At 46.2% G+C, this 27,009-nt stretch overlaps 1 long non-coding RNA gene across 1 annotated transcript; it reads right to left on the bottom strand.

The window, feature by feature from the left end:
• Window positions 1-1,712: 1,712 nt before the first annotated feature.
• Window positions 1,713-26,014, bottom strand: LOC135918829 (uncharacterized). The gene is made up of 3 exons (XR_010569793.2): window positions 25,868-26,014; window positions 15,768-15,817; window positions 1,713-1,983 (listed from the first exon to the last, which is right to left on the bottom strand). It is a non-coding gene; the product is annotated as an uncharacterized lncRNA (long non-coding RNA).
• Window positions 26,015-27,009: the final 995 nt, after the last annotated feature.

Genomic DNA, 27,009 nt, shown 5'->3' with positions numbered 1-27,009 from the left:
GACTGTCATTAATGAGCTTTTGTATGCACTACGACTTAAGTGCACACACTTTTTATACAATTCAGTCATCTTCAAAGATCAAGTTGCTCATACGACTACAGTGCGTACACATCACATGCCACCTCACACACGTCATACATAATCTCGTCAGGTCTACACAACTCATCGCACACATGTCACTCAAGCTCTATGCATTCATATCGCACATCGCATAAATCTCGTGCACTTCGTAAATGTCTGCGTAGCGCATCACACAGATCTCGCCCGTTTTCTCTGCGAGTTCGTTCAATATGCATTTCATATCGTTCTTTTCTCGTCAAATCTGTGCGACATGCATCCATCTCGTTCTATTTCTCGTCAAATCTGTGCGACATGCATACATCTCGTTCTATTTCTCACACAAATTTTTCAATAGGGGGATCCTATTCAGTTGTGAGACAGCGCCTGTGTCACGCTTTTCTTTCTTGCTTGCTTGTGTAGCGCAGAATTTTCTATAACCATGCATTCAAAATTCTAGCTAGGCCAATTAGTAGTCTTAATATTAACTTTTATTGTGTTTATTTCGACCCACGTGAAACTGACTACGGCTTTCGAGGCGTGCCGCAAACGTCATGTGCCAATCCGTGTCCTTTGTTTTTTTGCTGGATACGAAACTGTGTATTTCACATGATAAGGACGTCACAGCCTCAATTTCCGGCCGCGGCTGCTGCATTTTGACTGCTTGATGAAAAAAAGGCGCTCTTGTAACTTAGATTAGGTGCACGGTAGAGAAACCAAGGGCTCAAAAGTAATCTGGAGCCCTCTGTTGCCGTATCTCTTATAGCCACAGCGTTACTTTGCGAAGTTAAATATCCATAAGTTATTGTTATTATTGATTATACGTTATGCACATCTTTTTCCAGCTTACTGACGCTAATGAATGACTACTGTGTGTCATATTGTGTAGTGTTTTGCTTCTCAATTGTTGGGCTAAATCCTTTCTTGAGCATTACTAAGCCCAAATCCAGTTATACCATTACAGGGCTAACTAATTCATAAGATTTATATCATAGTGGCTCGAGTATCTGTTCGTAAAAGCTTTTCAGCATTATATTGACTCTCTTCTGTCTAAAGAAACACTCGTCGCTCACATTTCGCGGCAATGAAAATGATTCTGATGGTGTCTTACGTCGATAATTCTTTCACCTGTGTTTCCTAAAAAAAATACAGTTTTGCCACAATGTTAGCGCTTGCTAGCGCAAACATTAAAGGAAGCTGTGGAATTCACAGTGAACTAGCTAACATGTCTTACACACCTTCAATGCCTGATTGAGTTGCTTATCGAACTGTAGTGTGTCCTTGAGAGGATCGAGGTCTTGAATTATATGAGGAGAGGATTACATCATGACTTGTTTAGCATGCAAGTCTATAAAATAATATGCATGACCATAAAATGTGACAAAATACCTCAAACTTTTAATGGGTCATAGTTGGAGCGCCTTAGTTATGTAATAAAGCCATCTAGCGCAAGAATGCTGTGTCTGCATACTCTGTAACGGCAACCGTCAAGCATATGTTCACTTTAACCTAAAGCTTCCAGAAACAGGAAGATAAAAAAAACAATGTTATCTCTCGGACTTTCGGAATGACTGTTAAAATCCGTGTATTGATAGCGCAAATTTAGGGGCGAAGACACGCGTATGTCTAAGTAAAGCAAACGAAACAATAAGGCAAGGTTGTGTCATGTATTTATTACGTCTTTACCAATGCCAGGGTACGTTACTCCGACACAGTGCGAAAGCCATTTGCTCCCCAGGTAAGTCGCATGTTCGTGAATGCACTTCCGTCCTCAATCTTCAAAGGAGAGAAGCCTATTCTTGTAAGAAACCTATTTGCCCTCCTTAAAGCGATGGTCAGCCAACGTTCAATCTCTGTTTGCCGCCTTCTTGGAAGAATCCCCGGCAGAGTTCCTCCGAGATCAAGGCCTCTTCCATTGAGATAGACCTGCATCAAGGAGCAGAAGAGGGGATCACTGTTTTTTTAATACTAAATGAATGCGATCTATCCAACCTATTGAACGATCGCATTCACGCTAGTGACCAGCCCTTCTATGAACCGGTGTCCGTTCGACAAAATCAAGAAAGTTTTTTGACATAGACTACAGATAAATTTATTCGGAGCGTACCATTATCTTTGTTATATATTACTCTGGTGATTGGTGGTACAGCACAAATGTAGCAGAAGATCTCTGAGGTTCAGTGTTGTATCAAATACTTCAGTGCAGTGCGAATCTGTATTTCTATAACACTGCTAGTATGTCTCATTTTGCTTGCAACCGCTGCCTAGAAAAAAATTCCCTTATCAATTTGTGTTCGTACACCAGGAAGAATGCTGGTAGAAATGAGCTTAAGTACAGAAAAAAGTTTGACCGATGCAATGCAGAAGACATGTATACGAAACGCACACCGAGCTAAATATGAAATAATCGCTAACACGACAATACTTATGTCTTATTCTGTGTACATCCGCTTTCTGTGAAAAGCATTCTCAACTTGCTTAAGGAAACCAGCAACGAAGCTGGTAGAAATCTGCATAACAACACGAGAGGGCGCATATTGCTCGAAGAAATGCGCAAGGTGAGTATCCGCAAAGCGTATTTGATTTCAATTGAGATTTATTGAATCGTCAATGGACGTGACGCGTTCTTCAAAAACTTAGTGTATACATTGTTACGAGAAACATCGTGGATGCAATAATCCCAAGCTTATTCAACTCACTGAAATCTCTTTCGGTGATTGGAACAATGCAAAGCATTTCATGATAAAAAACGACAAAAGCTGACGTATATTGTGCTGTTGATAAATGTCTGATTTTCTGAGCTTTCATGTTCAAAACCGCGGAATGTGATCCACATATGACCCTTTATTGATGCTGTTGCCTCAGTGGATATTTCACAATCTAGATTGGCTGCCCTTTAGCCGGATATTTTTTTCTCGGAAGGTTTTCAACATTTATTGCGTATCATTATTTCGCTCACTCCTGGTGCATTCAGCATTTAAGTAGGTACACTCTTGCTCAAGTCCGGCATAACGTCTTTCATATAAGCGATATGTTCTCGCTTCATCCCAGACCACCGCATATAAGCGTACATTCAAGCGAAAGCATGCCTGGCAAAACGCGCCCAGCAGCTGCTGACGGCTGCATGCTGCCAATGAGCAAGGGCAACGTTTATATGCAGACCTGCAAAAAAGCGCGCCGACGCGTTGAGAGAGTTTAAGAAACAAAAGCTGCAAGTAGCAGCGGGGAGATTCTGTGAGGGTGAAAGAAAAGCGATAGGCGCAATGAGGGAACGAATCGAAGTCGTCCCCTCTGTGCGTAGCTTTGATGGCGGAGGCGGGGGAAAGACTGCTCCGGCCGGGAAACACTGTTGCCAGATTTGGCTATATATAGGCAAAATGGGCTACACAAAAAAAAAAACATTTGGCGTCGACTTGGGCTACTGAAAATCTGCGACTTGACTTTGTTTCGGCTATAAGTGGCGCCCTAATCTACCGCTCCGGAGGTGTCTGTCATCGAGCAGAAACGAATCTCGAAGGCTATATTTTAGCTGGCTGAACCGGCACAGCAGCTGTGCGTGTGTATGCGAAATACACCTCCTCCCCTCAGCCGATGGCTTCGATCTTTGATGCACTTTGATGCAGTTACACCGCACTTCACCGTGCTAACATTTCAGCCAGCAACATCTTCTCATATTCGTCTTATCTGTTACTGTCATCAGGCACCCAACCACCGAGCAACGGGCTGAGCCAAGGCAGTAGAGGGTGCTTGATAATATTCACACTGTACTAACATTTCCATGCTCAGAAAGGAGGAGCAATAGGGTCGGGCGATCATTGCGCCGGTACGAAAGAATGGAAGCACGGGTGGATGACACGCTCCAGTGTGTTCACGGCCATGGCTTCTTGGTGAAGTATCGCGCCGGGCGCAGCTTTCGACCTACTCCACGTTTCTCACAGTAAGCTTTACTGACATTTTCCCTTATGTGCGAGATGAATGTTAACACGACAGCATTAAGTTCCCTATGTGGCAGTATATCCGGCATCAGCACATGGTGTCGCGCCGTGGTCCGTATGAGAAAGATGACACCTAACCATGCAGGCCCTCCGCCTGGCTCATAGGAGCTACGGAACAAATTGAATTTCTAAAAGTAAAATGCGTCAGAAAATTCCTAAAGTACGCCTACACATAAGTTGCAGACATGATAGCATCGGTCTGTATATTGAATATACGAGATGACATATTGTTACGTGTAGCTGATGCCCAATGCTATTTACAATTAATTTACAGGGGAGCTAACGGAGGCCCAAATTGCCGCTATATCAACCGGGCACACACGTCGTCTTCTTCCTCCTCAGTGCAGCCACACTGTGGCGGGTGTTCCGCATCATCACTCCCAGCAGTAGAAGCACCGTTCCGTTGCTCAATCTACGCATCCGCAATGAAAGGTGCGCGGTATGGCTTTAGTCTCGCCACGTGAACGATGGCACTTGCAGCTGACGATGATGCTGAGAGGTTGGGGGGGATTATTTCATACGAGACAGTGGTTACTTGTCGCACCACATGGTATGGACCAGTGTAGCATGGCAGCAACTTTTCGGAAAGGCCCACACGTCGAATGGGTGGCCATAGAAGCACCAGAGAACCCGGAGAAAAGTGCACGTCACGATGGTGGCGAACATAGATGCTCCAATGAGGCCTCGCGATGGATGCGGGCGACCTGGCGCGCGTGGTCGGCGTGTGCGATCGCGTCGCTGGCGTATTCAGTGGCTGAACGTGCGGGCGAGGGCAGCAGTCTCCAAGGGCAACGCGGTTTCTCGGTCATATAGGAGATGGAATTGGTGAATAGCTAGCGGTCTCGTGACGCGATGAATTATCCGCAAACGTCACATATAAATGAAGATCCCAGTCGTGGTGGTCCGTCGCAATGTACTTTGAAAGCATGTCGGTGATGGTGCGGTTGAGGCGCTCTGTGAGGCAGTTGGTCTGTGGTTGGTAGGACGTGCTGAACTTGTGCTTTGTCGAGCATGAGCGGAGGATGTCCTCAACGACTGCCGAGAGAAAGCTGCGGCCATAGTCAGTGAGTAATTGGCGCGGAGCACCATGCACTAAAATGATATTATAGAGAAGAAAGTCAACAAAGTCAGCAGCACAACTTGTCAGAAGGGCTCTGGTATAATCAGCAGCGACGGCGACCCATTTATTTCCGGAGCCCCACAGAGGAAATGGTCCAGGAAGGTCTAGACCAACACGGAAAAAGGGTTCGGGTGGGATGTCGATCGGCTGGAGGCATCTAGCTGGAAATGTGGAGGGCTTCTTCCGGCGCTGACAGCGTTCACAAGCGGTAACTTAGCGCCGCATGGAGCGGGCGAGACCAGGTCAAAAGAATCGACGGTCGTATGTACACGGTCGTATGTGCGCGAGACGCCGAATTGTTCAGCCAAGGGGGTATGGTGAAGTTGGTGGAGGACAGTCGAACGTAGGTGTGATGGAATGACGAGCTGGAGGTCAGGGCCATGTGTATTGAAATTGCGGTGGTATAATGTCCCCTCCTTGAGGAGAAACATCGGGACAGAGGCGTCGCCAGTCGTTGATTCCAGACGGTCGATGAGGGTTTGTAATGAAGGATCGCAGCGTTGCGCGTTGCGAACTCAAAGCAACTGCGACACAGAGAAAATGCAAGCGATGGCATCCGTATCAGCCGGTTCGTCGATGGGGTAGCGGGACAAACAATCGGCATCGTGGTGCAAGCGTCCCGTCTTATATAGCAGGGAGAAGGTACATTCTTGAAGGCATAACGCCCAGCGAGCGAGTCATCCCATGGGGTCTTTGAGCGAGGATAGCCAGCAGAGAGCGTGGTGATCAGCGATGACACAGAATGAGCGTCCGTACAAGTATGGACGAAACTTCACAACAGCCCACACAAGACCGAGGCACTGGCGCTCTGTGATTGAAAAATTGCGCTCGGCCGCTGATAGGAGTCGGCTGGCATAGGCTATAAGGCCATCATGTCCACGCTGGCTTTCTACTAACACTGTTCCTATGCCGTGACCACTGCGATCAGTTCGAACTTCCGTTGAGGCAGACGGGTCAAAGTGGGCCAGAATTGGAGGCGTGGTGAGGAGAGTAGTGAGCTGCGAAAACGATGCGGCATGGTCAGGACGCCAAGAAAATGGGGCGTCTTTCTTCAAGAAGTCGGTAAGGGAACATGCAATGGTCGCAAAATCCTTCACAAAGTGCGGGAAATAGGAGCACAGCACTACAAAACTGCGAACGTCCTTGGTAGACTTTGGAGCCAGAAGTTTCGTATAGTAATGGCGCGAATATTGTCCGGATCAGGTCTCACACCTCTAGAATCCAGGAGGTGTCCAAGGACGGTGATTTGGCGGCGAGTGAAGTCACATTTTGACGAGTTTAACTGGAGGACGGCGTGGCGGAACACGTCAAGAATAGCTGTAAGATGGTCTCGAGGTGTGTGGAATGTGGTCGAATAAATGATGACGCCGTCCAGATAGCACAAACAGATGGACCACTTGAACCCCTGAAGCAAGGGACTCCATCATTCGTTAGAAGGTGGCGGGCGCGTTTCAGAGACCGAAAGTCATCACCTTGAACTGAAAAATACCATCAGGGGTAACAAATGCAGTCTTCTCTCGGTCTTTGTCGTCGACGGATATCATGCAGTAGCCGGACCGTAATTCGATAGAAGAAAAGTAGGTGGCAGCGTACAGGCAGTCTAGAGCGTCAAAAAGGACATGCAAAGGGTACACGTCCTTTTTTGTGATTTTCTTCAGGTGGTGATATTTTACAAATGCAGTGTTCTCTCGGTCCATGTCGTCGATGAATATCATGCAGTAGCCGGACCGTAATTCCATAGAAGAAAAGTAGGTGGCACCGTACAGCAGTCTAGAGCGTCAAAAAGGACATGCAAAGGTTACACGTCCTTTTTTGTGATTTTCTTCAGGTGGTGATAATCTACACAAAAGTGCCACGGTCCATTCTTCTTTTGACACGTACGACTGGAGAAGCCTAGGGACTACAGCAAGGCTCGATAATGTCCTTTTAAAGCATCTTTTTTACTTCCTGTTGGATAACAGCTCGTTCCGACGCAGACACCCGATATGGACATCGGTGAACAGGGTTCGCATCACCAGTATTTATGCGATGGGTTACGACGGACGTTTGACTTAAGGGTAGATTGTCAAAATCAAACATTTTGCGATAGCTTTCAAGAACGCGGCAAAGAGCTTCAGATTGAGCAGGTGTAAGGTCAGAGGAAACCATCTTCTCAATATCAACATCAGTACGGTGCAATGAAGTCATGGTATGGGCTGAGCTGTAGCGATCTTCTACTGTGAATGGTTGGACCTCATCAATCTTTAAAGCGCTAATTATAGCCAATGAGATCCCCTGAGGCAGAACTTGCGCGTTTAGCGCGAAATGGACAAGGAGAAGGCAGGTGAGGTTGCCAGTAATCCTCAGCGCAGTGTATGGCATGGTAACATCATGTGTAATTATAACGGCCGGAATTGGTGCGACCAAGAAATTGTCCTCAGGTACAGCTGGTGAGGACAGGACGGTGTGTGTCACAGAATGAGGCGGTAGGCGAATAAAATCCATGCAGGTGAAATGGCTTGCCGGCTTGTCCACAGGGTGGGCAAGAAGAGGCAGTCAATGCGAAGTGAGCCGGCCGAACAGTCAATGAGGGCAGAATGACTGGCAAGAAAATCCAAAGAGAATGAGTTTGTGAGGGCGATGCTCGATGACGGTGAAGAGAACGACGGTGTGTCTCTCAGCAATGGTGAGTGGGGCAGAGCACATGCCAAAAATAGCGAGTCTCTCCATCGGCGACTTGTACAACTCGGTTCGGGGCAGGCGTCAGAACTTTCTTGAGCCTAGGGCGAAGAGCAGCATTCATAATGGACACATGCGCCCCGGTGTCAATCAAAGCGCACACAGGAACATTGTCGACGAGAACGTCCAAAATATTTTTGTTCGTGGGTAAGGTGAAGCGAGGATTTCGTGCCAATGTCGTCATTGCAGCTTCACCTCCAGATGCTGCACTGTCTACTTTTCCGATCAGGGGCGCTGCGAGTAGGTCGGAGAAGGAGCACGGCGTGACGGGGACGAACGTGATTGGCAGCGAGAGGCAGAAGGCGAGCAGGACTAGGGGGTTGTGTCAAAGGTGTCACAGGGTCAGACGATGGGGTGAGCATAGAAGGAGCGAAGAAAAAGGACGCGCTAGAGGGACGAGGGTGGTAATCAGGAAAATAGCGCGCCGGAGACGTCCAGCGGTTGCGACAGTGGCGAGCGACATGTCTAATGTGTCAGCAGTTAAAACACGTCGTCTTGTCGTCCACGGTTCGCCTATAGGAGGGGTTTCGCTGTCCATAAGAGGAATAAGAAGAGAGGGGTGGAGACGTCCGTGGAGAAGGAGGTTCCGAGCCTACGGAACAAATGTATTGCAGGCCGATGTTGGAGAACTCTTGACGAACGATGGCCTGGATCAAGTAGATTGTCACCGGAGAATTATCCGGTAACGGGAATGGAGGGGCCACCGGTTGTGCTGCTTTGACCTCACGACGAATGATGTGTGTCAAGTTGTCCCATCGCGACGGCTGGTGGAAGAAGACGTCACAGGATGAGGTAGCGGCTGTTTTGGGAAGTAGCATGATGTGCTGGGATACCTGGCGGCGTTTAGCAAGTTCGAGACGGCGGCACTCCTTGAGGATCGTATCGATGCTGGTGACGTTCGTAAACAGCAGTAAACTGAAGGTATCGTCAACAATGCCTTTGAGAACGTGATTAACTTTATCGTCCTCAAACATGTTCGGATCAGCCTTGGCACAAAGTGTGAAGACGTCGAGAATTTACGACACGTAGGACTCGGTCGACGTCTGTACACATGTGGCAAGGGCTTTCTTCGTATTGACTTGGTGACCGAACGGATTGCCAAAAAGGTCGTGAAGCTTCTCCTCGAAGAGATCCCAGCTCGATATCTCCTTTTCGCGAGTCTGCAACCATACCAGTGGAGCTTATTACTGGTGCTGTTACTGGTGCTGACACGTTCGTATAAGCGAAGCCAGTCAAACAGGACTGCCAACTCCAGTGAAAAAAACAGGATCCCGAGGGGGGGAAGCAGCAATGTAGGTCGGAGGTGCAGATGGAGACGCTTGCGTAGATGAAGTGCCGCCAGCTGGAGCCGAAGTTGCACTGTCGCCGTTGCGACCGCTGCGAAGCTCTATGACGGGTACTGGGATCGATACCCCGCAGCTCCGCCAAATTAATGTTACGTGTAACTGATGCCCAATGCTATTTACAATTTATTTACAGGGGAGCTAAGGGAGGCAAAAATGGCGACGCTATATCAAACGGTCACAAACGTCGTCTTCTTCCTTCTCAGTGCAGCCACACTGTGGCGGCTGTTCCGTATCAATATTGTAACGGATCCGAAAGTCAACTACAAAAGAAAGAAGAGTAGAAGAGGAGAACGAAGAGTTTGGGAGGCAGGGCTGCACTACGATAACGCTACAATAATCGTCTATCCCCTGTAAATAAAACCATTACATCACAGCTCTTCGTAGCAGTTGTGGTGGAAGGTGCGGGGTAAGGGACACCCCAAAATGGGGGCTGAAATACAAGTGCTTCGACGGAGCCGTCACGTTGCTGGACTCCCACCGAATTCAGCGGAGTTGAATATGTCTCACGATGCAGAGAGAGATAAAACTTTATTATATCCTTGATGGGGTTCAGGGGTGGCGGGGGTCGGGAGACTAACCCTCAATCCCTCCCTTCCACAGACGGCAGCCAGTGCTTGCGTTCTGGCGGCGTCTTCGGCCATCCGGATGGCCCAGAGCTGCTCCTCTGGGTCCAAGCTAAGTAGCAATGTCTCCCACTGCTCGGCCGTAGTTATGAGGCGTGTGTTACTGTGGGAGGTATTGGTGGGTGAAGCTTTGGGGCATTGCCAGATAATATCATCGAGGTCAGCGCGGGCCTCACACGCTTTGCAGAGTTGGGAGTATGCATCGGGGCACATGCGGTTGTAAAGCGCGGGGTTCGGAAAAGTTCGTGTCTGAAGGAGTCGCCAAGTGGTGGATTGCGACTTATTCAGCATTTTGTGTGCTGGGGGTAGCGTAACCGCTCTCTGCGCTAGTGCAGGAAAATTTCTCTGAACGTGACCATTCGGTCCCGCGCATGACCGCGATGCAGAACAGAGGGCTGGTCGGGATCGGAAAACGCAGGAGAAGGATGATGCGCCCGGTGTGCGAGAGCTCGGGCGGCATCGTGGGCGGCTTCGTTTCCAACCAGACCCGAGTGACCAGGGGCCCAGACGATCGGCGTGCGGCGTTGCCTTGAGGGAGGAGTGCCAGAGAGAATCTTCTGCGATTGCGGTGCTATCAGTTCTCTTGTGTATTTAAGAATGGCCGTTTTTGAATCGCTGATGATGCAGTGTGCATTGGTAGCCGCGTAGGCCAAAGCGATGGCCGTTTCTTCTCCTACTTCGGGGTGCGTGGTAAATATTGATGCGGCTGCGGCGAGCCGGTACTGGGAACCCGCGACTGCGATGACCGCCATGGCATTTTGGTTGGGAGAACAACGGCCCATTCCAACCGCTGCGCCAACCGGTTCCGTTCAAGAACTGGGAGATGCGCATCCCTTCGCCTGAAGATCAGACGAAGAAGTTGAGGAATGGCTGATCCATTATTACTGGGTGGGTGCCGTTAACAAGTGAAACAGTTCTTCTCAGCTTTCGAACGTCGTGTTTTTCCTAATGGACACTGCGTTGGTGGGGCTCGACATTCACGAGGAAACGTTCACAACACGGGGCAGATTTGTTTCGAAAATCGGAGAGTGATTCGGCTCCTCCTCGACGAAAAGGAAAAGGGCAGAATAGACGCTACTGCAGCGAGCGCAAGTGCCAGACAAAAGCTGCACGACCTGCATTGAAGCAGTAATAAAACTGTGTAGGATGATGGACTCTGGAGTGTATGAGGAAGACGAAGACGGCCACATCCGAAAAGGAATTGCCGAACATGTTTACGGTTTCCTCATCACAAAAGACACCCTGGCTTCCGTCGCCGACATTATCCGGCACTGTAGCACTTTCGAGCAACTGAAGACGAGGCGCACGACGCCGAAGTTTGGCAGGGTAGCCAATGTGACGACAGTTGCAAGCGTAGATAGCAACTAGCCCCTGGATCTTGCTTCGACGATTCGAAAAATAGTTCTGGAATCGCTGAGCCTGCACGCACAAGTGGCACACCCAGGCACTCATAGCTTCCGCCTACCAACAGATTTCGAGCCGAACGTGCTATCCTTTCCCCGTATCCTGCAGCGACGGGCACTGACTATTATGAACTCGCGCCCCGACAGCAGCCACGTCTCTAAGACAGAAGTCCTACTTATGATGCTCGTTCACAACGAGAACAGCCGCGTTTTTACCCCCGAGGCCCTGTGACTTCTGTCAGGCCGCGACAAAAAGCGCACCGATCCTACTACCTCGACGTGACTAATGACTTATATAAGCGATTTCAGCGAGCAGCAGAGACACGTAATCCACATGACAACGAACTCTCTCGCCGCCCCCAGCAGCCTAGCATCAGTTCCGACGAAGATGCTGTGAACCACGGCCATCACATGTACTACAACTGTGGTTCCGCAGGCCATATCGCGATTGTCGCCAAGGCCTTCAATCGCGAAGGACACCACCGATGTTCTCGCCGCCCGGAACCCGTACTTTATATGACTTGCGGACAACCGATTTGCTTCCAATGGACCGCTTTTGAGAAGAGTAAGAAGCGCGGTGGTTCAAGAGATCTAAACAAATTGCCTATAGTAGCCACAAAGACCAAGAAACATGCGCACTACCTTCTTGTCGATGGGCTGCGGAGAGTTGCCAATGGCAGCTGTGTTTTGTTGATAAGAAAAAAAAAAACTCATGACATGATGATTACGTGGCCCAGGAACAGAAGGTCTTCGGAAGCGAAGTGACATTTCTTCGGCATCAGGGTCAGCCCAGATAACTTGGTGGCCTCAAGTACTGTGGCGGGGCGCTTAAGGTGTTCCTCGAAGTATGAGGCAAAGACTGCGTCCTCATCAAGGCAGAATAAACAGGTCGGCCATTTCAAGTGAGCCAATACCGTGCCGAATACTCGCTGGAAACCAGCGGTTGTCGAGCAAGGACCAAATGACTTGGCCTTGAATTCAGCGAAGCCATCTGATATGGTGAAAACAGCCTTGTCTCTGTCCCTCTCGTCAGTTTTGATTTGCAAGTAGTCCGTGTTGCTGTCCATCGACGAAAAATACCTTGCATTGTGCAGCCGGTCCACGCGTCGTCTATCGGTGGGAGGGGATATCAGCCCGTTTTCGTGATTTCGTTTGCGCGACGGTAATCAACGCAAAAAGTAAGGGTTCCATCCTTCTTGTTCAGCAAGAATACAGGAGGCGCCGGCGGGCTTTTCGACGGCTCAATGATGTCGCTGAGCAGCATTTTGTCGACGTTTGGCCTTATATTTGGCGTTTTCATGACGAAACTCGGTGAGGTCTCTGGTGGAGATGTCGAGCGCATATTTCGCTTACGAATTGATGCTTAGATATTGATATTAGTCGAATTCATGATGACGACGAGAGGCGGTCCTGGTATTGACGGTCCTGGTTGCCGAGAGGCGGTCCTGGTTGCTTATACCTTCGAAGGCTTGGTATAATATCGAAGGCTGGTTCAAGGACACGGCATTCGTTTTAGGTTCAGCCGAATCTGAGAAGACCAACGTATCGCTGACTCCTGTAACTTCTACCGTGCATGCGATATTCGTGCGCTTGTTCAGGTGCCTAAATTCTTGACTGAAGTTTGTCAGCATGGCCTGCGCTTTCTCTCCACACGATTGGGCGATTTCTCTTGCGACGACGATTCACGCTCGAGCATGCGGTTGTTTTCGGTCACTCTCAGCAATGCCTTCCATTTATCCCGTGTCGTAAGTTCCAACGGAATTCATCATGCTGGTGTGAGGCGGGACACTGACTTGACGTCCGAGCACGCTAGGAGACGGCAACTCCGACTGCTATTGGATGGTTTCGCTTGGTCCGTGGATAAGGTTATCGGCTGATCGATGATTTCCCGCTAGGTGTTTTTTCTGCTTTTGCTTCGGAGCCGCAGCTGGCAGCACTGCGGAAAAATCCGCCGACACTCACAAGCTGCCAGGTATTGTTTCCGTTGTGACCGCTTTAGCGTGTACTAGCAACAACTTCAGGTGCAGTAGAAATTTGTATGCCAATGTTTGCGGCGCCATCCGTTGCGATGCAGCCGGGCATGACCTATCCCACTTACCCTCAGGAGCCGTGCACTGCAGCTGAACTTGTATCGCTGCTGCCGTTCGCGCTAAACGTTTCACATTAGGCAATGGTGTTCACAAATGTAGGATAGACCCAGCCCTTTTCGAGTAAAAAATACTGCAGCTGATATTTGTATCCCCAGTGCCTGCGATGCACTGCAGCTGACCGGTCATGCGAAACGCTCTTGCTGATATCTCGCAGCTTTAGGACGGCAATTTGTGGGTCGGTCATGTGGCACGCCAGTAGAACTGTGATCTACTTTGGTGTATAGCATAAGAGCTTTGAAACCTCGCACGCGGTCGACCCTTTGCGTCTCCGGGGGTCACTGCGGCGCCACAATCTGTTTGCCGCTAGCGTGGATACACAGTCTTAATGAGCTAACTGTATAACTCATTTAGCATTATTTTGGCGGCCCTCAAATGGACTTACTGAAGATTTCTATTCACAGAATTATTTAATACCATCTTAGCGAAGTCTCGACTAAGCTAAGGCTGGTACTTTGGCGTAGGCAATCTGCAATCGATTATTTTTTTTAGAAGGGGGGGGGGGTTGGATTGCTTCATGCACTCTCGGCGCTTTATTTAATACATTAACTATGGTCGCTTGTTCTTATTCCAGAAAATTCGATTTTATTTAATAAAAGGTTCTTAACTCGAACTAGTTGCTAGTAATACATAGCTAAAGAAATAATAAAATAGTAAAATAATGCCAGTACAAGAAAGACGACACAGGACGAGAGCTGACCTGCGTACACCATGAATTTATTCGGCACGTAGATATATTTATGGCCAATAAACAGGAAGGTGGGATGAAGAAGAAGGAGAAGAGGGCTGTTAGTATTTCAGGTATCAATTCGCCGAATGTCTCGTTTTTTTTTTTCACGAAATAAAGGTTTGCTAAGATGTGTTCTCCTAATTGTTCGCTCTAAATTCTAGCATGAACATTTAGGAGTGAACATTTTAGCAAGAGCAAATTCTAGGTTGAACAATTCTAAATAAACATTCTGCCCTGCATAATTTGTCGGTTTGAATTTTTGCAGGTTCCTGGCTAGTAGTGTACTTAACCAACCGCTGTCTTGTGAGAAGCCCAAAAAGATTCAAGCCAATTTTTTGCTACCTGCAAGTATTTTCAGTGGTTCGTCGCTAGATTTCTTGGCGTTTGTTGTTCAGTACGTGCACGCTTTTTGAATTCAATTTAGAATTTAGCCCACATCAAATAATAAGGGCAAGTGTTTCATTATGTCTGTGTCCCAGCCTTTATTCATGTCTTGTTACATTTTGGGTGATACGGCTAATAATTATGAGTTTTCTTGTTTCTCTATGCTGTTTGCCGGTTCATGATCTTTGTAGAGCATCGTACTTGTAAAACTTTGGCCCCGAAATCTCGTATAGCAAGTGCAGGGATCTAGAGTCACAAATGACGGTAAATAGGTGTACTTATGAGGCAGTGCTTCTCATACACGGTCATTGCATATATGTCCGCTTGTGAAAAGCGTGAAAAGCACCACCATATAAGTGAACGTTTTACTCAGGGGATAAGGGTCTTTTAGGCTTCGGACGTGCACGTGCCCTTTAGCGATGGACATGGAATAAGCATATCTACCTACGTAAATTACTACAATTCTTCAAAATTTCATCTTCCTCCTCTTGAAATTTCTGAAGCAGATTTGCAGTTCTTCTTTCATTATACAACCATGGGACAAGCTGCTTCAAAAAGTCGTAGTAAAGTAAAATGGGCACCACTGTAGTTCCTCTAAGCTGCTTCAAAAACTCCACAGCAGTTCCTCTAGGTGCAATAAAGTGAAATAGGCTTTACTACAGCTACGCTCCTCGTGCACAGTAGAGCTAAACTATTTGTGGCCAGTACTCTACAATGGAGTATTACATCTATGCTACCCCTGGTAGATTACGTGTACTCTCGTAAAAGCTATGTTTATTTGACATGCAACTACTCCGCCCATAGAGCAGCGTTTAGAACTTTTTGACACCTTTGTTTTTTAGTGGTTTCTGAATGTAATATTCGTGGGTATAAGCTTGTACCACAAAATATTATCAATTTTTGCTGATGCCATCGTTTCTAAAAGTTTGCTCACAAGCTTTCTTCATTATGCACAAGAAATCATATTTTCCAGTCTTCACTAGGTACCCACAATTTCAAGCTGGCTTTTAGAGCTTGGTTAGTGCTTTACCAATACTTGTTTGCCCTAATGTTATGATTACGTCTACATTACGTTTTTAGACTTCTTAAACGTCTTTGGACTTCAGCTACATAGTGGAGCTGAAGGAGAGAGAAAACAATGCATACATGGTAGCAAATCTAAGCAAGACGACGTCCTTGCGGTGTTGTACCTAGTAATTGTTTTTTGTTTGACAAATCCTACAACGCAATATTTCAGAACATACCGGAGAAGCCAGGCTGCCAGCTGGAAACGCATTTTTGCTTGTCAAGAAAACTGAAAAATGAACCAATACAAAGAATGTAACAACTTTTGCATCGTACGCATCAAAAACATGCAAAGCATACATGGCCACTTTTACGGAGGTGTTGATATCGGCTGTGATAGTGACGATATGCCCTGTGCTAAGTTACGGTGAAAATGTTTGGAAAAATTAACCCGTAGTCTCAATACTCATGATAAAGTTGACCCACTCTTTCGCATTCTGTGCTTGCGAGACCTTTTCACAATAAGCTGTGCTTCTGTAGCAGGTAGTCAAACATTGCAGGTGCAAACAATGCTGAGAAACTCAAGCTGCTTGTGTGTTCAGTAGGTAAGAAAGCAAGGCTGTCAAAATTTCTTGCTAAAAATGAACTGTATATACCGCTAAGTTAAAAAATTCAGATTCATATTGCATATAAGTTTGGGTATTCAGTTCAATAAATTCGAAACAGCCTGTATGGTATGCGCGTGTGGCCTGTTTCTTTTCTCCGTCATGTGCGTATATAGCGCTCCAAGCTTTTCCAATAATTCAAGGTAGTAATTTGCATATTTGGTGCTGTACATTTCTCACTGCAATATGAAGTAAACATGATGGGCGTCTTCTGTAGGAACAATGCGCTGTCTAATCCGTCAGATTGCCGCTGTAAGGAAGCTACCAGTCTGTTAAAATAAGAAAAAAAGTGAGAAGGAAGATAGAGCTTTGCGTCCTGTTGCTGTTCACTGGACATGAATATAGGCTTATGATATGATTATGATGATGATGAATGAAATGGGCGTTGTGGATATGACACTGTAAATGACAGAAGTCTTTTTTTTTAGATGCTTTCATGGCCGACAGTTCATTGAAACACCTCGTTGTGTGTCCTACCGTTTCTTTATCAGACGAACCACCGATATGATTGGAAACAGCAGCCGATAGTAACCCTTGCTGTAGTTTTTTTTACTGTAGGTATGTTAAAGAATGGTCGAATATCTTTAAAAAACAATGATTTGTAGTTGACTTACCGCTGTGCTAAGCTTAATGCAAAATCTTATGTTTATGAGGGCAGCACTAATTGTTTCTTATTTTAGCTCGTTATGGACACCTGGACTTGTTTATTTTTCTCGGGTGACCGATTTTTCACTGACTAACAAAGATTGTACGTTCGCTCAGCACAGAACGCGCCTGCATGTATCGGAAGTTACTCGAATGGTATCGATGGTTTTATCCGCTGTCAGTCGTCACCGAACCTTGTGTAATCTGATAGTATTCGATACACGAATGGTGCAGCATTTCTTGGAGACACGCAGGCACCAACAGTTATTAACGCGATAGCGTTAAGGAGCTCGTGTCGCAGAAAAGCCGGTGTCGTCGGCGTCGGGTGTCGGCGTCGGCGGCGTTGACCGTGAGCGATAAATCACGGCAGGCGCTTCATAAATAAAAAGCAACTTCCAAGATTGGCCCGGTGGGAATCGAACCCGGGTCTCCGGAGTGTGAGACAGAGACGCTACCACTCAGCCACGAGTTCGATGCTTCCAAGCGGTGCAAACGCGCCTCTAGTGAATGCGGTGTTGCCTTCGAAACCAGCCGTGGAAAGTTATACTGCGGTGTATATCGGTAATTATGAACATGTAACGTACAGAAGTCACAATTACACGAGTTGCGAAGTGCGTTTCCGCCGCATTTCTTTTGCGCTTTCCGCACACGCAGAGCCATCTTGCGGCAAACACAGAAGACCCCCTCCTCTCAATGTACGGCGCTGCCCCGACAGGAGGCGCGCCGCGCGCGCATTGGGACCGCTGCCAGGCGCGTCGCGGGACTCCCTCTCCCCTGACGACGCTTCGCCGTGCTTCCGGTTTAGATTACTATCTATCTCTCTGCCCGTGCCGATCACGACGTTTGGCTGGCGTAGATCGTTTCCCCTCCGAGACACCGAGTTCTTTGGTTCGTTTCGTTCGCTCAGGCGCACGTTTCGTTGTCGCGCCGAACGCTGCGTTGCTCGACGTTCACCGCGTGATAGGTGGGCGCTAAGTCCGATGCGGGGCGCATCGTAAGTGATTGCTGTGCCGTAGCGCATTGTCTTATACCCCTTGGCGGGTCGACGGGAACGCTGTCGCGTCCCACTCTTGAAGGCGAAGCTTAAGCGTCCTCCAATTTTTTCTTTAACCTTAGATGACTCATGTATAAAAGGCGACGCACTTGCCCCACAGATCAGATTTCGACGATCACCGACTGTGTTAACCGCTATCATTGTGTTATGAGTGTAGCCTGCTTTTTCCAGGCATAGGCTCGCGCAATAAAACGGACGCTTCGTGATTCAAAGTTTTTCTCCTTTCTTCACCGTGACTACAACGTGAGAATATCTTTAGCGTAATTTCCTTGGTTATTATTTAGTTTCTGCAACTCAACTCGTTTTAATGCTCCGTGTCGACAATAGCTTGAAGCCTATTATGTTCTAATTCTAATGTAAGAAACAAATATAGCTAGGTTTTCTATAGTCAAATTGTAATAATGTCTCTCCTAGATTTAGAAGTTCAAACAGGAGGCTTTCATTTGCCACGCTTCTAAATTTTGGAGTAGCTGCAGATAGTGCCGGGGCCAGATGAGTGACGTTATTTCAATTTGTATATGTTACAATCACTTCCCGCCAAATTTAGGTAACCACCGACGCAAGCATCGGGCGGTAACCCACAGCGTTTTTTAAAAAGCCAATCCAACCTGCTTCTCGTTTATACGAGGTCGTTTTTTTTTGTGCTTTCAAAGAGAATACCATTGCCTACATTGAGCAGTTTTTATATAGCTGGCTGACACGAGGCGAGATGCATGTTCAAGCGGAGAGGGTTTCGGTGGGGCCGAGCCAGCACAATCGAAGTTGATAACCGGATGAGGAGGGTGATGCCCCCGTCGGTGATTGGTCCGCTTCCCCTTACTTAGCTCGCGGTAGCTGATCAAAAATTGTGGCGACATGGAACGAAAGACTAAAATTGACGCTTAAACCGACCGTGAGCAAAGAACAGTTGGCTCAGCAATGTCGTGTATGTGCCGAAAGGGCGCGATAAGGTTACAATGCCACGGAAGTTTTATTATTATACGCAAATAAATGCTTGCTCGCCAGCAGCTTCGAGTTGCCAGTGCAAGAGCGATCGGCACGCAGCTATTTTCGGTTCCTTTAGGAGCGGGGCAGCGCACGGCTACTAATGGTATCTTGGACTGGTCGCCTGTATGCCCCGAAGCAGAGTCGGGTAGATCGCGCGTTTCCCGAGCTCAAGGGTAAAGGACAAGCGCGCAAGCCGAACGTGCGACTCACTCTCGGAGGAGGAAATTGCCGATGCGAAACCACGTGACTACTGCCTACGTCCGATGATTCGCCTATCCAAAGCTCCCGGCGCTGCTGGAAAAACCGGTGGACGTGCCGGCGGGACGAGCGTTCGTCGAGACGTCAGCATGCAGTGGCCTAGGTTGCCAAGGTTACGGTGGGCCGTCGCCAACAGTAGTGTCGCGGCGCTGCGATGACGTTTCAGTCTCGATGACTGCTCCGACGATAGGGCTCGGAGCGCCTCAGAGCGCTCCAAGGTGGAGGAGAGCAATCGAGAAGAACCAGCCGAACGCAGGGCGCGCACCCTCTTTCAACCAGCCGAAGACTGCGCCGCTCGCGAGAGCGCTCTAGAGCGCTCAGAAACGACCAGCCGAAGATAGCATAAGAAAAAGAAATCACGCACTTTTGAAGTTCCCCACCGAGTCCACACGCAATCGCCAGGAAGTGTCGACTTGAAGTAGTACAATAACGCAATCATGGCTTGCTGTACCATAGACGCGTACGGCCAGGGTCCATGGATCTTCATTTCCGAAAGTGGTCTAGAATCCATCTGGTTCAACGATGTCTGGAGAGCTTCATGCTTGACGTCGCCGTGGAGACAGAGACATAGGTTCTGTTAATGGTTCCTATAGTTTCAGAGGCGTCGCATATGGGTGTATCCTCCATTTCAGTGCGGAACTAGTGCGCCTTCGTAAATGCCACCCCGAGCCACCCGCGGCGCAATACTGTCGCCTCAGAGTGCGAAACTATTGATGGCACTTGTCGCATTAGGCATGGATCAAGTCTACGAAGGTGACATTTCGGGAGGTTGGGAGCAGGTCAGTAATTGTGTGTGATAGCTTTAGCCTCGATATCAATCTTCCTTGCAGCGCCAGTTATTGGTGAGGGAAGTGGAAGTGGTCGAGCTTCCAGATAGACGCCCCGGGAGATTTCGTTGGAGAGTTCTACCAGCAATGCCGATATGACCAGATATCCACCGAAATACAATTGCCTGCCCTTTAGCGTTAGCTTGATGGTGGTCTTCTCTTATTTTATATGTCAGCGGCTCACGATTCCTGTGATATAGGGAAAAATGCACACTCTGAAGTGCTGCATTAGAGTCGCAAAAGATGAATCATTTCCGAGGTGTCTCTTGCAGGAGGTATTTGACGGCAGCACGCCGGGCTGCAAGCTCTGCCGCAGCGGATGTCATGTGTGACAGTTTGAATTTCATTGTAATTTTTGTAGCCAGAATGACAACAGCATCTGAAGAGCTGGTAGATGAGATCGAAACATCAGTATAGAGCTATATTCCGTTCCCATATGTCTCATTGATTATTAGCAGTAAATGGACGAAGCAACAAGTCAGGCCACGGAGTACTTGATCGACGAATCGCTGAAATGTTTGAGTTGCATTACGTAGGCGGAATGGCATGCGCACGTATTAAAACATGCCAAAAGTGATAATAATTATGGTTTTAGGAATATCGCAAGCCCCGACAATAATCTGGTTGCAGGTTTTACTAGATCCAGCTTGCTAAATATGCAGCGACCATGAAGCGATGTGGTGAAATCGTAGATGTGCGGTATAGGATACCTATCAAGAATCGTCGCTTTGTTTAGGGCGCGGTAATCGCCACACGGCCACTGATCACCCGTTTGCTTGGGCACCATGTGTATAGCAGATAGCCAAGGGCAAGCAAAAGGACGAACGAAGCCTAACTCGAGCGTGTGTTCAAACTCTTGCTTTGCAATTTTCAGATGGTCTCGTGCTAAGCGGCGAGGTCGAGCATATAGCGCTGGTCCTTCAGTGACAGTGCGCTGCGTCACTTAGCGGTAGTTAGATGCCTTTACATAACATTTCTGACAAATATTTTCCTAACAGTGTAAATTGTGTAAGAATCAGCAATGAGTACAGCGAATGAATACATATTATTTACGGAATGCGCCAAAGGGAAATAGGTTAATATTGGCGCCATTATTATGTAACCTGTACACATATAGCCAGGCTCCCTTTCATATAGAATGTATTCTTTATGCTGATGATACCGCATTTGCATTACCGCGTAGAAGCTTTAATTAAGGGATCCGCCTTCTACAACAAGACACTGATTGCCTTTTAGATTGCTTTGTCAGGAACGGAATATATATGAATAAATCTACAGCAAACTTTTCACGCTTTCACAAACCATATCAGACAATTATGGCATCTGGAACTCTTTTTCTGCCCGATAGTGCTTGCCATGTTTGTTCGTGCCAACGCTAAGGCCATCCTCAAGTGTAAAATACCTCGATTGGTATCTGGATGATACTTTTCTTGGGGTTGCACACGTTGACTACATATCGAAGCGTCTAAGGCCTGTCTGTGCCTAAATATATGCATTGCGATCTGTAGATGATAAGTGTATGTAAGATGCATGGTTTACAAAGGTGTCGGTGAATTGGTTATGCGATATGGGTGAACAGCTTATAAATTCTCCCTACGAATTAAAAACCTTGAACCCTATCTTTCATAAAATTGCAGCACATATATCTTACGACAAACAAAGTCACGGTGAAAATTACGTGACTATGAGCTCTTTCAGCATGCCTGATGTTGACGAGCAATATATTCTCGATGTTATTAAAAAGACACTACACTTATATTGCGTTTAAAAATCATAATGTTCATCAAAATATTACGTTTTGTTCTTTCCCGGATTTTCACAAGCTATGGCAGAACTCGCTCTCTTTATTTTCCCTCTTATTTTATTAAGCTACGTACTATACCTGCCCATGTACCACCGTGTAACAGGGAAACGTTTTTGAGAACTTCGGTGCAATCTGCAGATATCTAGACACAAACTTTTATTGTCAGCCGAGCCGATTCTTGCTATTGTTGTCAGCGTTCAGCTACACTTCTTTGTACGTATTCTTCATTTTATATGCGTTTATTTTTTATTCATTGTATAAGTGGATTCAGCGTATAGGCATACAAGCGCTGTTTTATATCGCTGGATCAGTGTACTCCTCTCTTGATGCTGCCTAGTTACGCACACAAGCCACATGGCTTACGCGGATCGAATGTATCTATGATGTACACTTTGATGTTGAATAAAAACATATTCTATTCTAACCACATTCTTGAATTGGCGCTCTTTGGCCAAAGATGCCCTTGCGCCATTAAAACCCAGCAATCACCCAGCAATCTAACCGCATTCTTAGCAATGATCTGCCAAATGGCTTGCAACTGATCCCTGAAGTGAGCACGCGGGCTCTGGTAAACGATTATTATTACAATAGCCTGCTTGCCTGGTGTAACAGGGCCCCATGTAAAGGATGTCCTGTGAAAAGTAAGATTGCTTCGCAATATGAATTTCGTATATGAAAGTTTCGAGTACACGTAATGGCGTGACCGGAAGTTGCCTCCACGAGCTTATCAGTGCACTGTCTCCTATTCGTGAAAATAAATGCTTTTTTCTTCGGCAACTTAAGTTACAAGCTTATGCCATGAGTGAATGCGTCCTTCAGATTACCAACGTATATTTTTTCGCTATTCTGAAATATTCTGCGACCGCTCAGGACAACTGACTAAAAAATAAAGGGATGAATTCAACGTTGTCGATATTGGTGACAAATTTCCGTAGCCTCCTTCCAAAGCAAGATCATTTCTGTTCTTATGTCGAAGCATGCTCAGCTGACCTGGTGTTAGGATCAGAGACTTGGTTATCTCCCGATGTTAATAATTCCGAACTATCCTTGTCCAGCCAGTTTTTATTATTTAGGAAAGACCGCGTAACTTCACGCGGTGGTGGGGTAATAATTGCTGTAAGGAAAAGCTTGGAAGCGTTTGTTATTGATACGGAATCGTGCCTGGAAATTTTATGGATTGCATTACGTCTGTCACCGTCTGTAACTTGTGCCGTTGGGGTGTGTTATCGCCCACCTGATTCACCTGAGGAATTCCCTGAACACCTGAATGAATCTTTAACTCTCATTCAGAACAAATTTCCACGCGCACCAGTATTCCTGGCTGGCGACTTCAATTATCCGAATATTGATTGGAAAACATGCAGGCCCCTCCACGGCACAAGAAAGCGTGAATGCCATAATTTTCTGGATGTGTTAACACTTTTCAATCTGCACCAAATTGTTTCCACACCTACGCGTGGTCATTCGCTTTTAGATCTTGCACTGACAACGGAACCGGAGAAGATATCTGTACATGTTTTAGATGGCATCAGTGACCACATGATACTGCAGTGTGATTATACTGTAGTCAGGAATAAACCAGAAAAACAGAAAAAATTATATTTGATTATACCAGAGCAAATGTTGACGCTCTTCTTAATGAACTATCATTATTCTGTACAGATGTTTTCCACTCTTTCAATATGCGGGATGCAAATGAGAACTGGTTCCTAATTCGAGATAAACTAACTCTGCTGAAAGATAAACACGTGCCTAAGGTCACCATCAACACATCTACAGAAAGCACATGGTTCACAAGACATGTGAAACGATGCATAAACAAAAAGAAACGGTTGTACGCAAAAGCTAAACTGACAGCATCTGAACACGATTGGAACAACTACCGCACACATGAGCAACTGTGCAAAAGTGAAATTGAATCAGCGAAGGACAAGTTTTATAACAGTGACCTTTCACACATGTTAAAAAACAATCCTAAAAAATTTTGGCGGGTTGTTAATCCAAATTACAGTTCAAACTCCTCAGTATCCATAAATAAAGAAGGTAATCTTCTTACTTCCCTTGAATTAGCAGAGGAATATAACCAATGTTTCTGCTCAGTATTCACTCATGAGGGCCCCTTACCTACTGACCTACAATTCCCAACGCTGTGCCAAACTATGCCTGACATAACTGTCACGACAGAAGGCGTATATTCAGCCATAGACCGTCTCCCTATGAACTCGGCACCCGGCCCCGATGGAATATGTCCTAAATTGCTAAAAATAGCAAAGCCTGTAATATGCCCAATGTTGGCCGCAATTTTTCAGCAATCTATAGATACGCGCTGTGTCCCAAACGACTGGAAAATTGCGCGTGTCATACCCGTTTTCAAATCTGGTGATGCCTCTAACCCGTCAAATTACAGACCAATTTCGCTAACCAACATCAGCTGCAAATTACTAGAACACATAATCTCATCGGCCATCATAAGCTATCTGGCGAAGCATAACTTCTTTTTTGCGAATCAGCACGGCTTTCTCCACGGTCGATCTTGCGAAACAGAACTGTTCGAATTAATTACTGACCTTCATCGCGCTGTTCATGCTCACTCTAAAATAGACGCCGTATTTGTAGATTTCCCCAAAGCGTTCGACAAAGTTTCACACAAACGTCTAATTAAAAAACATGACAATCTGAACATTAATTCGAAGGTTATTTTTTGGATTAACAATTTTTTGGCCAATCGCTACCAATCAGTCTTTGTTAATGGTCATTCATCAACCCTCTCCCACGTTAAATCTGGAGTACCACAAGGGTCTGTACTTGGACCTATCTTATTCTTAGTTTATAATAATGACATAAGCAATAACCTGAGTTGTACGGTCAGATTGTTCGCAGATGATTGCGTGATATACAGGCAAATAATTGAACCTTCTGATTCACTTCCACTACAATCGGACTTAGACAAGATTAACAATTGGTGCACACAATGGCAAATGGAAATTAATACCTCGAAAACAAAAGTCGTGACATTTTCCACAAAAACTGACCCAGAACTTTGCCATTACTTTCTAAACGGCATGACCGTAGAATCGGTACCGGTCATAAAATATTTAGGGATCCATTTAGCATCCGACCTTTCATGGAACATTCACATAGATGCGGTCATTAACAAGGCTTCTAAAACAATGGGATTTCTCAGACGAAATCTGCGTTCAGCTAATGCAGACACTAAGTATTTAGCATACACCACATTAGTGCGCTCGCAGTTGGATTACGCCTCTTTGAACTGGAACCCATACCAAGCATACTTAATAACAAAATTAGAGTCTCTTCAAAATAAAGCCTCTCGATTCGTATCGAAGAACTACTCGCGTACGGCAAGCGTCACTGAAATAAAGAAAGCTCTCAAGTTACTTCCTCTCGAAAGACGTAGAACGCTTTTCATACTGTCCTTTTTCCACAAATTATATCACAGCCACTCTTCCTTTGCTATATCCCATCTCACGCCAGCGCATCGCATATTCCCACGCATTGACCACAAACTCAAAGTCGAACCCATCTTTGCTGGCACTAACCTCTTCTTTCATTCGCCGCTCGTCCTAGCCATCCGTCAATGGAATCTTCTGCCTGGCACCATTGCATCTGTCATTGATTACGAAGCGTTTGTAACCAGCCTGAAATGTCACCTTGAGCTGTAACTTTCATTCTTCCCTTCTCCTCACTTCACACATGTGGATGTATATATAACGCTACTCTCTGTAACAATTGAATGTTTGTTGATTATTGTTGATATGTATCTTTATATTTTGTTTTTGTATTTAGCATGCTGTTAATGGTAAGCGACTTCTGTACACATCGTAGTACTGCGTTGCTTTGTACTAACTGTTGTTCCCCCCCCTATGTAATGCCTGCTGGGCCTTTAGGGTATTTGAATAAATAAAATAAATAAACTGGACCACACTTTCTGCGCTCTCTCTTAACGCGACGCAATGCATTAACATCATCGGACATGCATCGTGCGGAGAAAAAGTATGCTCGTCTGAATAGTTTGTTTAATCACTAACAAGGTTGTAGGCGTCTACCCACAACAAAAAAGTGACAACCGAATACTCACGGAAAACCAAAGTGACGCATTCCAAAAGCAACAATGCTTGCATCACGCAGCAGTCAGCCACATGCGTCGAGAAGAAAAGTGAGTGCACATTCTGTGGCAACCAGTCTTCGTGGCAATAAAAACGAGCCCTGAATTGACGCAAGCGGACTACCGTCTACGTCTCAGGAGGAGTACAATAGACTCGCTCCAAACAATAGATTGCATATAGCTATCGCGCCAGCATTGTGCTCAACAGTCGTGTTGGTCAAACGTACTTTCCATGACATTTTGTGGAAGCTTTTTGGTGCTCCCTAAGCATTCCCCAAGCTTCAATTCCTAGGTTCTGTCGCGTAGTATAGCAGTAGATTCATTATTCGTAAGAAAAACATAAAAGGAAATTGCAATATGATTTACTCGTTGCTGCGAAACAGTGCAAAGAGCCCATGAATACGTAGAAAAAGTACTTTTTTGGTTTGCGCGAAATTTCAGTCACCTTTCTATGCGAATAAAATTTGCAATGCTCAACATACAGTTCATAGTATCGCATAAACAAAGAAACTGTTTACGGCTCACCGGCAAGCAGCTATACGTTATTTTCTTATTTACAAAATACTGCAGGCCCAAGTTAAGACCAATGCAGGAGGATTTTCAAAAGGTGTTACACAAGCACTTGTGCAAACATTAAAACAGTTATTCATGCCACATCAGAAACTATAGCAAGGCGAAGGCGGGCAGCAATTTCTCATGACAGAGAAATGCCAGAACAAAAGTGATGCAGCAGTTCTGTAGTTAGCTGCAAACCAGGTTCGTAGCAGCTCTTTTAAAAACAGTGATGTAATTAATAGCGAGAACAATCTGTGGAAGGCCATTCCTGTATAAACATGTGCTGAAAATAAATGTCTTGAGGCCCCCTTGTTGTTTGAAAAATGGAATACCCGAGTACTGTATGATCGGGACCGATGGACGAAGAAGAGTAGAATATTTTTACTAGTAATTTATCCTTCACAGGGCGGCTTGATTTCCTTAATCATATGGCTGTTAACCGCTATTTTTCAGTGACCCAACAGAACAGTACGGGTCATCGAGTTCGGATTTGGTCGAAATAGGGGCTAAAGGTGCTAAAGGTGATGTTAGGGAAGGTCTATGGATAGTTTATGAGCTTT

Source organism: Dermacentor albipictus, chromosome 2 (genome assembly GCF_038994185.2).
Source record: "Dermacentor albipictus isolate Rhodes 1998 colony chromosome 2, USDA_Dalb.pri_finalv2, whole genome shotgun sequence".
Lineage (NCBI taxonomy): Eukaryota > Metazoa > Arthropoda > Arachnida > Ixodida > Ixodidae > Dermacentor > Dermacentor albipictus.
This window is presented reverse-complemented; position numbering and strand designations above follow the sequence as displayed.